A 13,763-nucleotide genomic window follows, 5' to 3' on the forward strand; every position below is an offset into this window, starting at 1 on the left:
CGCTTCCTCCCCTGCCCTGGCGGCCGCCCTGGGCTCTCGCCCCATTCCAGACCGCAGGTCTGTCTACGAAGATCCGTAGGCTCCAGAATAGTTCGGGGGGCGGTCGCCGTCACAGTCATGTTAGCGTGGCTCCTCTCTACCTAGGGCTTGCTGTGCTCCACTGTGTCCTTGCTCAGCCCCAGCTGGGAAGCGCCGGCCTCCTCCCAATCGGACAGATGGTAAGGTGGACAGAGCGCCAAGCCTGAAAGTCCACCCGTTCAGGACCCCCCGCCGCCTGCTCCTCCAGGCCCGGGGCTCAGGTCCAGCCTCCCGTCTCGCTGCAGCTCACCCCATCATCTCAGCGCTCTCATGCCAAACTGCGCCATACGGCCCCGACCTAGCGTACAACCGCTGCGCCGCCCACAGCACCAACGGGTACGCATGCGGAAGCCGAGCGAGTCGTGACCCCGACCTCGGAAGCACAGCGCGGTTTCCGAGGCAACGGGCGCGGAGCCGGCGCCGGCGCCGCCACGCGCTCTCAGGCGCCTGCGCGTGGCGCTCCCGGCGCATCCCGGCCGGCCGCGCAGGCCCCGCCCTCTCGTGGGCGGGGCGGTCTCGCGACGGGAAGCGGAAGTGCGCACCGCTGCTGAGGGCCGAGGGCGGCGTGGGCACGTCTCCGGTGTCCTGGCGCGTCTCTAGGTAGGGCTGGGCCTGCGGGGCTATTGCCTCGGTGCTGAGGATGCACTCGCGATTCGGCGCCGTCGCGGTCCCTGAGCCGCGTCTCCCTGACCGCTCGACCCCACAGCTGTGCGCCCTGCCTGTTCCCCCTGGCGCCACCCTGGCCCGACCCCTCTCTGGAAAGAGGCGTGTGGTTTCGGGTCCCCGGTGACCCTGTCTGTTGTCTCTCGGGGAGGCGTCCTCTGACCTCTGCACGTGCGTCTCCGAACTTGAGCGCCTTCCCCCAGTCACCCATCAGTCCTGAGCTGGGGCTCCAGTACCCGGCAAGCACCATGCCCTTGGGGGAAGAATGGCGGGTGGGATGATGCGTAGGTGGCTGAGAACATGGTTTGTCCTAGACGGCCAAGGAGGGGACAGAAGCCTCTGTACTGGAGGGGGGATTCTAGCTGAGTTTCGAATAAGTACAAATTGAGAGGTGCTGTGGGCAAGAGGCCATTCATTATTGCAGCAGAAACGGTGCTTACCACATGTAGGTTTGAGACCGTTGGACATATTCTGGAAAATATAGGTTGATTAGAGTTGGGGTTGGCAGGAAGCTTGAGAGAATTGTGCTCACTCAGTCCTGTCTGACTGTGATTTTATGGACTATAGCCTGCCAGGTTCCTCTGTCCATGGGATATTCCCGGCAGCCAGGCTCCTCTATCCGTGGGATTTTTTCCGCAAGAAGACTGGAGTGGGTTGCTATTTTCTCCTCCAGGGGATCTTCCCAACCCAGGGATCAAACCCATGTCTCTTGAGTCTCCTGAATTGCAGGAGGATTGTTTACCACTAAGCCACCAGGGAAGCCCCTTTGGGAGAACTAGGAACAACAAGAGATGTGATCAAATAAGCGATCAGATCTTAGTGTTAGAAGAGTCATCTGACAGGTGTACAAGAGATGTGATCAAATAAGTGATCAGATCTTAGCGTTAAAAGAGTCATCTGACAGGTGTACTGGTGGTGGTCCGGGATGACTGTGTGTGATAAGATGGCATTTGCAGTCATTTAGGGAAGAGAAGTTTTAGGACTGAAAATTTGGAAATGGTAGTGGGGAGAACTTGGAAGTGAGTTTGATGTGGGGAAAAGTGAGGTGGTATTTCAAGTGACTTCCACATTTTTGACTTGAGCACTTGAGACAATTCAGAGAATGGGAGGCAGGTCTGCAGCGTCAGGCTCCTCACCTCTCACCTCCCAGATGTATTATGCTCTGTGAGTCCTCGGTGTCTAGTGTGACCCTTGTGCTTCGTGCTCTGTTGCTGTTGTTTCTGAACCATGGCCTCCCAGCATCATGTGCTCTCTGACCTGCGCATGTTTGGACCTTGCTGTTGGGAGCTACCCCCTGCCCCACCACAGCTTCACACATTCTTTGTGTATTGATTTCCCCAGCATCTGCCATCTCTCAGGTCACTGGAGTGGCTTTCTCCCAACCTGGCCATTCCTCACTCTCAGAAATCTAGCAGTGCCTTCCTTAGTATGCTGTGTTCATGTAAAGCAGTGAGACCTCCTTGGTTGTGTCACACTGCTCATTGCCACACGTACTGCTTTCTGACTACCTTACCTCCCAGTTTCTTTGTGTAACTCCTAACCACTCAGCCTTCCAGACACAGAGATATCTAATCACTTCTGGCTGATGGATTTCTCACCTGAGAAATGAGAAGACCGAAGTAGGTGATGGCTGCGGTCACCTTCAGTTGTTACTATTCTGAGGTTCTGTCTACTCCCCGAGCCTGAATCAGTGGCATTCATGGGGCACATTTTACTGTAAAGCTAATAAAGTTCAGACTTCAGAGTCCTCACTTCCATGGGCCCCTTCCAAGGCACTAGGAAGGGCCTCAGTGGTTTTTAGTTTATAATTGTGTGTGTGTTTTAAAGAAGGGCCTCAAATTATTAAGTTTCAGCCCCCCACAGTGCTTGGATCCCTTTAGTTACCTCCTATTGTCTTGGTTTTATGTTCCTTTACTTTCCCTTCCCCACCTCCCATTCCTCCTTGTGTGTGCTTCTTACTGAGGCTTGGAGAGAAGCCACTAGTCATAGCAAACACCCTTTTCCAGCAACACAAGAGACGTGGTGATGTCCACACATGGACGATTACAAAATTGGATTATATTCTTTGCACCCAAAGATGGAGAAGCTCTATACAGTCAGCAAAAACAAGGCTGGGAGCTGACTGTGGCTCAGATCATAAGTTTCTTATTGCAAAGTTTAGGCTTAAATTGAAGAAAGTAGGGAAAACTACTAGGCCATTCAGGTATGACCTAAATCAAATCCCTTACGATTATACAGTGGAAGTAACAAGTAGATTCAAGGGATTAGACCTGATGGATAAGAATGCCTGAAGAACAATGTACGGAGTTTTGTAACATTGTACACAAGGCAGTGATCACACCATCCTCAAGAAAAAGAAATGCAAAAAGGCAAATGGTTGTCTGAGGAGGCCTTACATGTAGCTGAGAAAAGAAAAGAAGTGAAAGGCAAAGGAGAAAAGGAAAGATATATTAATCTGAATGCAGAGTTCCAAAGACTAGGGAGCACAGATAAAGTGTTCCTAAGTGATCAATGCAAAGAAATAGATGAAAACAATAGAATGGAAAAGACTAGAGATCTCTTCAAGAAACCTAGAGATATCAAGGGAGCATTTCATGCAAAGATGGTCACAATAAAGGACAGAAATGGTATGGACCAAACAAAAGCAAAAGATATTAAGAAAAGGTGGCAAGAATCCACAGAAGAACTATACAAAAAAGATCTTAATGACCCAGATAACCACAATGGTGTGATCACTCATCTAGAGCCAGACATCCTGGAGTGTGAAGTCAAGTGGGCCTTAGGAAACATCACTACAAACAAATGTAATGGAGGTGATGGAATTCCAGCTGAACTATTTCACATCCTAAAAGATGATGCTGTGAAAGGGCTGCACTCAATATGCCAGCAAATTTGGAAAACTCAGCAGTGGTCACAGGACTGAAAAAGGTCAGTTTTCATTCCAGTCCCAAAGAAGTGAATGAAAGTCACTCAATCGTGTCCGACTCTTTGTGACCCCATAGACTATACAGTCCATGGAATTCTCCAGGCCAGAATACTGGAGTGGGTAACCTTTCCCTTCTCCAGTGTATCTTCCCAACCCAGGAATTGAAACCAAGTCTCCTGCATTGCAGGTGGATTCTTTACCAGCTGAGCTTCAAGGGAAGCCCCAAAGAAAGGCAGTGTGAAAGAATATTCAGACTCCTGCACAATTGCACTCATCTCTCATGCTAGCAAAGTAATGATCAAAATTCTCCAAGCTAGGCTTCATCAGTACATGAACCAAGAACTTCCAGATGTTCAAGCTGGATTTAGAAAAGGCAGAGGAACCAGAGATCTAATCGCCAACATTTGTTGGATCATAGAAAAAGCAAGAGAATTCCAGAAAAAACATCTGCTTCATTGACTATGCTAAAACATTGATGGTGTGGATCACAAAAAAACTGTTGAAAATTCTTAGATGGGAATACCAGACCACCTTACCTGCCTCCTAGGAAACCTGTATGCAGGTCAAGAAGCAACAGTTAGAACTGGACATGGAACAGCAGACTGGTTCTAAATTGGGCAAGGAGTATGTCAAGGCTGTAATTGTCAGCCTGCTTATTTAACTTATATGCAGAGTACATTATGGAAAATGCCGGGCTGGATGAAGCACAAGCTGGAATCAAGATTGCTGGGAGAAATACTAATAACCTCAGATATGTAGGTGACACCACCCTTATGGCAGAAAGCTAGAGGAATTAAAGAGCCTCTTGATGCAAGTGAAACAGGAGAGTGAAAAAGCTGGTTTAAAACTCAACACTCAAAAAACTAAGATCATGGCATCTGGTCCCTTCACGTCCTGGCAAATAGATAGGGAAACAATGGAAACAGTGGTAGATTTTATTTTCTTGGGCTCCCAAATCACTGCAGATGGTGACTGCAACCATGAAATTAAAAAATGCTTGCTCCTTTGAAGGAAAGGTATTACAAGCCTAGATGGTGTATTAAAAAGCGAAGACATTGCCAAAGAAATCTGTATAGTCAAAGCTATGGTTTTTCCAGAAGTCATGTATGGATATGAAAGTTGGACTGTAAAGAAAGCTGAACACCACCTTTGAAGAATTGATATTTTCAAACTGTGGTGTTTGGCAAGACTCTTGAGAGGCCTTTGGATTACATGGAGATCAAACCATTCAATCCTGAAGGAAATCAGTTCTGAATATTTATTGGAAGGACTGAAGCTGAAACTCCAGTACTTTGGCTGCTGCTGCTAAGTTGCTTCAGTTGTGTCCGACTCTGCGTGATCCCATAGATGGCAGCCCACCAGCCTCCCGTCCCTGGGATTCTCCAGGCAAGAACACCAGAGTGGGTTGCCGTTTCCTTCTCCAATGTGTGAAAGTGAAAAGTGAAAGTGAAGTCACTTAGTTGTGTCTGACTCTTCGAGACCCCATGGACTGCAGCCTACCAGGCTCTCCTATGGGACCCTCCAGGCAAGAGTACTGGAGTGGGGTGCCATTGCCTTCTCCGATACTTCGGCTACCTGATGTAAAGAGCAAACTCATTTAGAAAAGATCCTGATGCTGGGAAAGATTTAAAGCAATAAAAGGGAGAGGCAGAGGGTGAGATGGATTGATAGCATCACTGACTCAATGAACATGAATTTGAGCAAACTCCCGTAAATAGTGAAGAACAGCATGCTATAGTCCATGGGGTGGCAAAGAGTCAGACATGACTTAGCAACTGAATAATGCCAAAAAGAAAATGTGAATGAGTGGGGCTGATCACATTCCTGTTGTAACATGGCTTTAGTTTGCTCTTGCACTATCTCACATGCTAGTAAAGTAATGCTCAAAATTCTCCAAGCCAGGCTTCAGCAATACATGAACTGTGAACTTCCTGATGTTCAAGCTGGTTTTAGAAAAGGCAGAGGAACCAGAGATCAAACTGCCAACATCCGCTGGATCATGGAAAAAGCAAGAGAGTTCCAGAAAAACATCTATTTCTGCTTTATTGACTATGCCAAAGCCTTTGACTGTGTGGATCACAATAAACTGTGGAAAATTCTTCAAGAGATGGGAATACCAGACCACCTGACCTGCCTCTTGAGAAATGTGTATGCAGGTCAGGAAGCAACAGTTAGAACTGGACATGGAACAACAGACTGGTTCCAAATAGGAAAAGGAGTACGCCAAGGCTGTATATTATCACCTTGCTTATTTAACTTATATGCAGAGTACATCATGAGAAACGCTGGACTGGAAGAAACACAAGCTGGAATCAAGATTGCCGGGAGAAATATCAATAACCTCAGATATGCAGATGACACCACCCTTATGACAGAAAGTGAAGAGGAACTAAAAAGCCTCTGGATGAAAGTGAAAGTGGAGAGTGAAAAAGTTGGCTTAAAGCTCAACATTCAGAAGACGAAGATCATGGCATCCGGTCCCATCGCTTCATGGGAAATAGATGGGGAAACAGTGTCAGACTTTATTTTTTGGGGCTCCGAAATCACTGCAGATGGTGACTGCAGCCATGAAATTAAAAGAGGCTTACTCCTTGGAAGGAAAGTTATGACCAACCTAGATAGCACATTCAAAAGCAGAGACATCACTTTGCCAACAAAGGTCCATCTAGTCAAGGCTGTGGTTTTTTCCTGTGGTCATGTATGGATGTGAGAGTTGAACAGTGAAGAAGGCTGAGCACCGTAGAATTGATGCTTTTGAACTGTGGTGTTGGAGGAGACTCTTGAGAGTCCCTTGGACTGCAGGGTGATCCAGCCAGTCCATTCTGAAGGAGATCAGGTTCCTAGGATTTCTTTGGAAGGAATGATGCTAAAGCTGAAACTCCAGTACTTTCGCCACCTCATGTGAAGAGTTGACTCATTGGAAAAGACTCTGATGCTGGTGGGGGATTGGGGGCAGGAGGAGAAGGGGACGACAGAGGATGAGATGGCTGGACGGCATCACCGACTCGATGGACGTGACTCTGGGTGAACTCCGGGAGTTGGTGATGGACAGGGAGGCCTGGCGTGCTGCGATACATGGGGTTGTGAAGAGTCGGACACGACTGAGCAACTGAACTGAACTGAACTGAGGAAGAACCGAGGTCAGAGATTGACAGCTGAGCTCAGGAGGCAGAACATTTGCAACAATATGTGTATTTGATTTGCTTCATTGCTGCTGCCTTGCCACCTCCTTCAAGAAAAGGTTGAAAGTAAGGGAAGTCCAGTTCAATTCAGTTCAGTTCAGTTGCTCAGTCATGTCCGACTCTGCGACCCCATGAGTCACAGCACGCCAGGCCTCCCTGTCCATCACCAACTCCCGGAGTTCACCCAGACTCACTTCCAACGAGTCGGTGATGCCATCCAGCCATCTCATCCTCTGTCGTCCCCTTCTCCTCCTGCCCCCAATCTCTCCAAGCATCAGAGTCTTTTCCAATGAGTCAACTCTTCGCATGAGGTGGCCAAAGTACTGGAGTTTCAGCTTTAGCATCATTCCTTCCAAATAACATCCAGGGCTGATCTCCTTTAGAATGGACTGGCTGGATCTCCTTGCAGTCCAAGGGACTCTCAAGAGTCTTCTCCAACACCATAGTTCAAAAGCATCAATTCTTCGGTGCTCAGCTTTCTTTACAGTCCAACTCTCACATCCGTACATGACCACAGGAAAAACCATAGCCTTGACTAGATGGACCTTTGTTGGCAAAGTAATGTCTCTGCTTTTGAATATGCTATCTAGGTTGGTCATAACTTTCCTTCCAAGGAGTAAACCTCTTTTAATTTCATGGCTGAAGTCACCATCTGCAGTGAAGTCCACTTAATTAAGATCATAAAAGGAGCTCTTACCTCCACTGAAATTAGAATCACACACTGGGAATTCACTCAGAGAAATTAATTTCATCTTAATTAGTTTGAAAGTGAGGCATCCTTATACTATCAGTTACTTTTATAGAGGAACAAGTGGGAATAACTTTTACATTTTCATTTGCTTTTATAAGTAAATTTCTATTTCTTTGTAAGGTGTTCTGTTGGAAAAGTTTTCAGAGAATTAAAACATGTTACTTAAGGTTTAAATTATGTGGATCAGATCAGATCAGATCAGTCCCTCAGTCGTGTCCCGACTCTTTGAGACCCCATGAATCACAGCACGCCAGGCCTCCCTGTCCATCACCAACTCCCGGAGTTCACTCAGACTCATGTCCATCGAGTCGGTGATGCCATCCAGCCATCTCATCCTCTGTCGTCCCCTTCTCCTCTTGCCCCCAATCCCTCCCAGCATCAGAGTCTTTTCCAATGAGTCAACTCTTCGCATGAGGTGGCCAAAGTACTGGAGTTTCAGCTTTAGCATCATTCCTTCCAAAGAAATCCCAGGGCTGATCTCCTTGCAGTCCAAGGGACTCTCAAGAGTCTCCTCCAACACCACAGTTCAAAAGCATCAATTCTTCGGCGCTCAGCCTTCTTCACAGTCCAACTCTCACATCCATACATGACCACAGGAAAAACCATAACCTTGACTAGATGAACCTTTGTTGGCAAAGTGATGTCTCTGCTTTTGAATATGCTATCTAGGTTGGTCATAACTTTCCTTCCAAGGAGTAAGCGTCTTTTAATTTCATGGCTGCAGTCACCATCTACTAAAGGATTTTATAGTACTAGTTTAAAATCCACCAAACTGAGAGGTAAACCGTCGTCTTACTTGAGCAAATGAAGTCAGTGGTGTACAAAGAGTCAGTGATTTCTTTTCAGTCAGCCAGTAAGTCAGGGCCATTACTAGCTGAAAAGCCCAGTCCTCCACACCCTTTTCCTTATAAACAAATTTTAGCCAAGGAGTCCATTGATGTCAGCTCTTATTGTGGAACACCTGCTCTTAAACACACACCTGCCCAGCTGCACGCCCACGTGCACGCTGGGCTCTGGAAGGTACACAGCAGTGATGGATGCTCTCCATGTCAGTACTTTAGCTCGGATAATTAGCCCAGTACAGATTCATGTAAGTTACTTTAAGTCATGAGTGGTAAAGTGGCTGGCCATCAGGACAAGGGGATACTAGCTTGAACAGCAGAGTTTTCTGGATAATTTAATTTTGGATTTTTTCTCATTAAGGAGAAAAATCTCACATTTAGAATGGAAGTCTGTCTAAAATAAAGGATTTGTCTGCTTTCTTAAAAAAATTTTTTTTTGCCACACTATGTTCTGAAGGAGATCAGTCCTGGGATTTCTTTGGAAGGAATGATGCTAAAGCTGAAACTCCAGTACTTTGGCCACCTCATGCAAAGAGTTGACTCATTGGAAAAGACTCTGATGCTCGAGAGATTGGGGGCAGGAGGAGAAGGGGACGACAGAGGATGAGATGGCTGGATGGCATCACCAACTCGTTGGACGTGAGTCTGAGTGAACTCTGGGAGTTGGTGATGGACAGGGAGGCCTGGCGTGCTGCGATTCATGGAGTCGCAAAGAGTCGGACACGACTGATCGACTGATCTGATCTGATCTGATGTAGCTTATGAGATTTTAGTTGCCGAAACAGTGACTGAACCTGGGTCCCCTGCATTGGAATTGCAGTCTTCACCACTGAGCCATCATTCCCTGCTTTCTTAATAGAAGGTGCTAACTGTGATAGGAACTTTCCCTAATCCCTGTGATATGACCTCAAGTAAACATTGTAAACACACCGTGTTATGATGAGAATAGTGTTAGGGCTTGTTAAGGCGCATGCGCCGGTTTTCCCTGCTGTTTATGTGGCGTTTTTCTGTCCCCTGGGTTTCCTGGGTCCACTGTCAGAGGTTCTGACCCTTGTCAGCATGGGCACGCCTGTCTCGTGCCCTTTCCATTACTGTGGACTTTGAGCTAATTGTTAGAATTATGCAGAAGAGTGATTCACAGATGATAATTCAGAGCCCGAGAAGTCTCTTATGAATAAATTACTTCAGTTTTACTTATGAATTTTGAAACTTACATTGAAGTCTTATTCTGAATTCTGGATCAATGAGGCATAAGTTTTTATAGGTGGCAGGCATTTCCCTTTTCTGCGTTTATTGATCTGTAAGGCGCTTTGTAAAGCTGCAGTCAGGTAGCCTCTTGGTGTCCCTACAGTCCCACTGGTCCGTTAGGCCCCCTGGGGCTGGGAGCACCTCCAGAAAGGAGCGCTGTAGCTATGCGCACCCCAGGGCTGGCTCTGCCAGTGGTGGTCTTCCCTGCGGGCCCAGCCGCCACCAGATCTCTGAAGTGTGGTGTTCGGGGTGGGCAGCCCCTCGTGAGAGGAGCTGGCTGTGCTGTTACTGTCTATGACCTCAGCAGGTTACTCAGTGCACACTGCTGACTGCCCCCGGCCGCCAGCTCTTCCTGCCTTCTTTGCTGGCATGCAGGCCTCGCTGTGGAGTCTGAACAAAACCACACAGTGCACCAGTGGGGCTGGAGGGGGCGTCCACTGTGGGCACCGGTTCACAGTGTACGGCCTGGTGCGTTCGGACATGTCTGCACACACCCAGGTCTGCTGCTTTCCTGACAGACCCTGAGCCTTTGCTCCTTTCAAGGTGCACGTCTTACAAGTCTGTCTTGTTCGTTGCTGTGTCCGCAGCTGCGGGACCTCATGCCTTCGGTGTACTGGGGGGAAGGGGCTACAGAGGCTCTCTTTAGCCTCTTTGTCTTGCAATACGACACAGGGCTTTGCATCCCTCCAGAGCTGGAGTTCTTCCCGGCAAGAGAGGGCTTTGGATGTCTCGCCTGCCTCCATCCCTCTTCCACAGCACAGGCAAGGCAGTGCTTCCAAAATACACTTGCTGAAGAGCTTTACACGACACCTGCTTCCCCTCAGAACCCAGTGTGCATGCGTGTGTGGGTGTGGAAGCCGCTGTCACAGCAGCCTCCTACCACATCTGTCCATACTCTTCCCTCCAGCAGAGGCTCTGCCAGGCCCAGGGGTTTGGGTTTTTTTTGTCCCCCATTTTCTGTGTTGAAGAATACATTTATAATATGCTACGTAAAGTTGCAGGTTAAAGTACGTAATAGAACAGATATTTTAAGCACCTTAGAAACATGGATTTAATATAAAAAGACACCCTAGGACCTAAATAAAAGGCATCCCTGTCACTCCTGCCTCGTGCCTCCCGCCCGCCTGCCCTCACGCTCCCTCTGGCTGTGCCGCCCGCCCCGTCTGCCTTTGTCAGGACCCTTGGCACGCCCTTCGTCAGGTGGACGCCCTTCCTCAGGTGCATCCCCTTTCCTCAGGTGCATCCCCTTCCTTAGTGGCATCCCTTTCTTCAGGTGGCATCCTGTTCCTCAGGTGTATCCCCTTCCCCAGGTGCATCCCTTCCCCAGGTGCATCCCTTCCTCAGGTGGCCCTTGCGGATCCCAGGATGGGTTGTGTCTTCCTGCTGAGCATCTCACGCTGTCTGCTTTTGTCTGTCTGGAAGTGATGCCCCGTGACGACCGCTTGCTGGGGCTTTTCCTGCCAGCGTGTAAGCTGCCGAAGGCAGGGCCCTGTCTGTCTTGGTTGGCTCACGTCTGCTGGAGTGGCAATAAGGGTGCTGGCTTGGCCCATGGTTCTGCGTCCTGTGTGGGGCCTGTGCCGCGGAGACCCGCCTGGGAGCCGCCGCCCAGGGCTGCCCTGAGGCTGCGCTCGTGAATTCTGGTGAACGCTGAGCAGCTGCCGTGTCTTGTCTGGCCTGGGACACATTTTCATCTCTGAAATTTCAGTCCTTTTTCTTAAACCCTGCTGTGTAGTAAGGGTCCCTGTAAGTTCCTCTTTTTAGCTGGGGCTCTCGGGGAGAAGAGGAGAGAGTGGACCTCAGACCCTCCACTTCAAGCTCTGGGGGCCTCATGAGGGGGCGCGGGCTCAGGCGGCAGGCTCCCGCTGAGAGCAGTTACCCAAGACTCAGACAGGAAGCTAGGGCAAAGGAGGACTGTGCATTCTTCCCCGAATCCTAGGCCATTTCCAAGAGTTACATCTTAGATAATTCAGTTTTCTAAGAGAATGTCCATCTCTCTCTTAATTTGCTGTTTACTCTTGATGCAGCCCAAATATGATGATACATGTTAATTTGTAGATTTTTATCTTGTAGAGACACTATTTTTGTCTGATACAGGTCTATCAAGAGGTTATGGTTTTATTTTATTTATTTTTTGGTGGTCAAAATAAATTTTAATGTAAAAACTGACATAAAATATAGAAATATGTATGTAGAGGAGAAAACAAAATCCAGTTATATTCTATTTTTAAGGGACGTGTGACAATGAAAACACTACTATACATAAAATAGGCAACTAATGAGAACCTACTGTATAGCACAGGGAACTCTACTTAATACTCAATGCTCCTTAGCTTTGTAATTGTTTGGTATATCTATTCCAATCCCTTGGGTTTGAATCCCATTGAGAGGTTATGGTTTTATATCTGTAGAATATTAATCTAATCTGTCTCCAGCTTTAAAAAGCTCAACTTAGCCAGCCGGCTCTTCAGATATGTTCGTGACCAGCTTCCTGTCTTACAGTCTCCCTCACCGATTGGCCTTTGCACAGGTGTTGTCTCTTCACCTTTGACTGTTACGCCTTGAACCTCTGGGTGTACCTCACGCAGCCACAACTGCTGGTACTGGTTGTCCTGCAAACACTGTTCTGTGGGGTGTTTGCCCTGGGCTGTCGTGGGTCTGTGGGGGGTGTGCTGTGGGCTGTCAGTGCTCCATGGGGGTGTGCCCGGGGCTGTCCATGGTCCATGGGTGTGTGCCCGGGGCTGTCATGGGTCCATGAGGAGTGTGCCGGGGCTGTCGTGGGTCCATGGAGGTGTGCCTGGGGCTGTATGTGGTCCTTGGGTATGTGTCCAGAGCTGTCATGGGTCCGTGGGAAGTGTGCCAGGGCTGTCATGGGTCGATGGGGTGTGTGCCCGGGGCTGTAGTGGATCTGTGGGGAGTGTGCCCGGGGCTGTCTGTGGTCCATGGGATGTGTGCCCGGGGCTGTCGTGGGTCCGTGGGGTGTGTGCCCGGGGCTGTCGTGGGGCCGTGGGGTGTGTGCCCCGGGGCTGTCGTGGGTCCGTGGGGAGTGTGCCCGGGGCTGTCGTGGGTCTGTGGGGAGTGTGCCCGGGGCTGTCGTGGGGCCGCGGGGTGTGTGCCTGGGGCTGTTCATGGTCCATGGGGGCGTGCCCAGGGCTGTCGTGGGCCCACTGTCCTGTGTTCTGAGTGACCTCCATGCATCACTTTTGATCGCTCAGTGGCAGGTAGGGGTGTGTGTGTTTTTTGCTGAGGCCTGCCTCTCCATTTCTCTGTGTTGTCAGTAGAAAGATGGTAAATAAAGGAGTTTCTGGGTTTCTCGCATCTTCTCTCCAGGCCTCAGTTACTCGTCACCCCAGACTTCGGGACTGAGCTGGATGTGACCGAGGAGGCTTCCCCGTGGTCCCCCTTTGCAGCCCCTGCCCCGCCCCGCCTGTGCACCTGCGAGGCTCCTTCCTAAACTCTCCTGCCCTGACGCCTTCTCTCCAAGTCAGACTCCGGCTTGTAGTCTTGCTTTGCCCACAGCTGAGTCTGTAAACTTGTTGGTTCCTGGTTTCTCTTTATATCCCTGCCCTGTGATGCCTTCATCTATCTACTCCCTCACAGATGCTTGCCAGGCCTCACGTACCTGACTCTGCTGGGTGTTAGGGATCTGATGGGGTGACACCTGCCCCGAGGCCCACAGTGATGGGCGGGATCCCCAGATTCTCCTTTGGGAAGTAAGACTCCTCCCTGATGAGAATAACTTTTGTTTTATTTCCAAACAGTAGTTATCTAGGTAATGGCAGTTTCCTGTATAATTTGCAGGTAGAATAAGTAAAACTTTATATATGTGTACGTGTGTGTATATATGTAATTTTACAATGTGTATTTTATATATTTATATATATTTGCAGTCATCTCAAAAACTACCTTTAAAGAATGTAAATCCTTAGTATATGCTTTTAGAAATAAAAAAAGAAAAACAGAAGGAAGTTATTGAACAGGTAATATTGACATATTCTCTTTTTAAGCATTTCTTTTCACACCACACACTGCATTGATGGCAGGTTAACCCTGCATTCATGCTTTGGGGACCTGAA

The 13,763-nt window shown here is 48.6% G+C and overlaps 1 protein-coding gene across 7 annotated transcripts in view; it reads left to right on the forward strand.

The window, feature by feature from the left end:
- The first annotated feature begins 586 nt into the window (after nt 1-586).
- Nucleotides 587-13,763, forward strand: part of FAM120B (family with sequence similarity 120 member B) — a 121,317-nt gene continuing 108,140 nt past the window's right edge. For 3 of the 7 annotated variants that reach the window (XM_070796593.1, XM_070796592.1, XM_070796591.1), the window contains exon 1: nt 9,060-9,081. The gene's annotated coding sequence lies outside the window, so the exon portion shown is untranslated. Of the gene's footprint in view, nt 679-9,059; nt 9,082-13,763 lie in introns of those variants that run through there. The other 4 variants (XM_070796586.1, XM_070796590.1, XM_070796587.1 and 1 more) reach the window with 3 other exon arrangements.

The sequence above is a fragment of the Bos indicus genome, chromosome 9, assembly GCF_029378745.1.
Source record: "Bos indicus isolate NIAB-ARS_2022 breed Sahiwal x Tharparkar chromosome 9, NIAB-ARS_B.indTharparkar_mat_pri_1.0, whole genome shotgun sequence".
NCBI lineage: Eukaryota > Metazoa > Chordata > Mammalia > Artiodactyla > Bovidae > Bos > Bos indicus.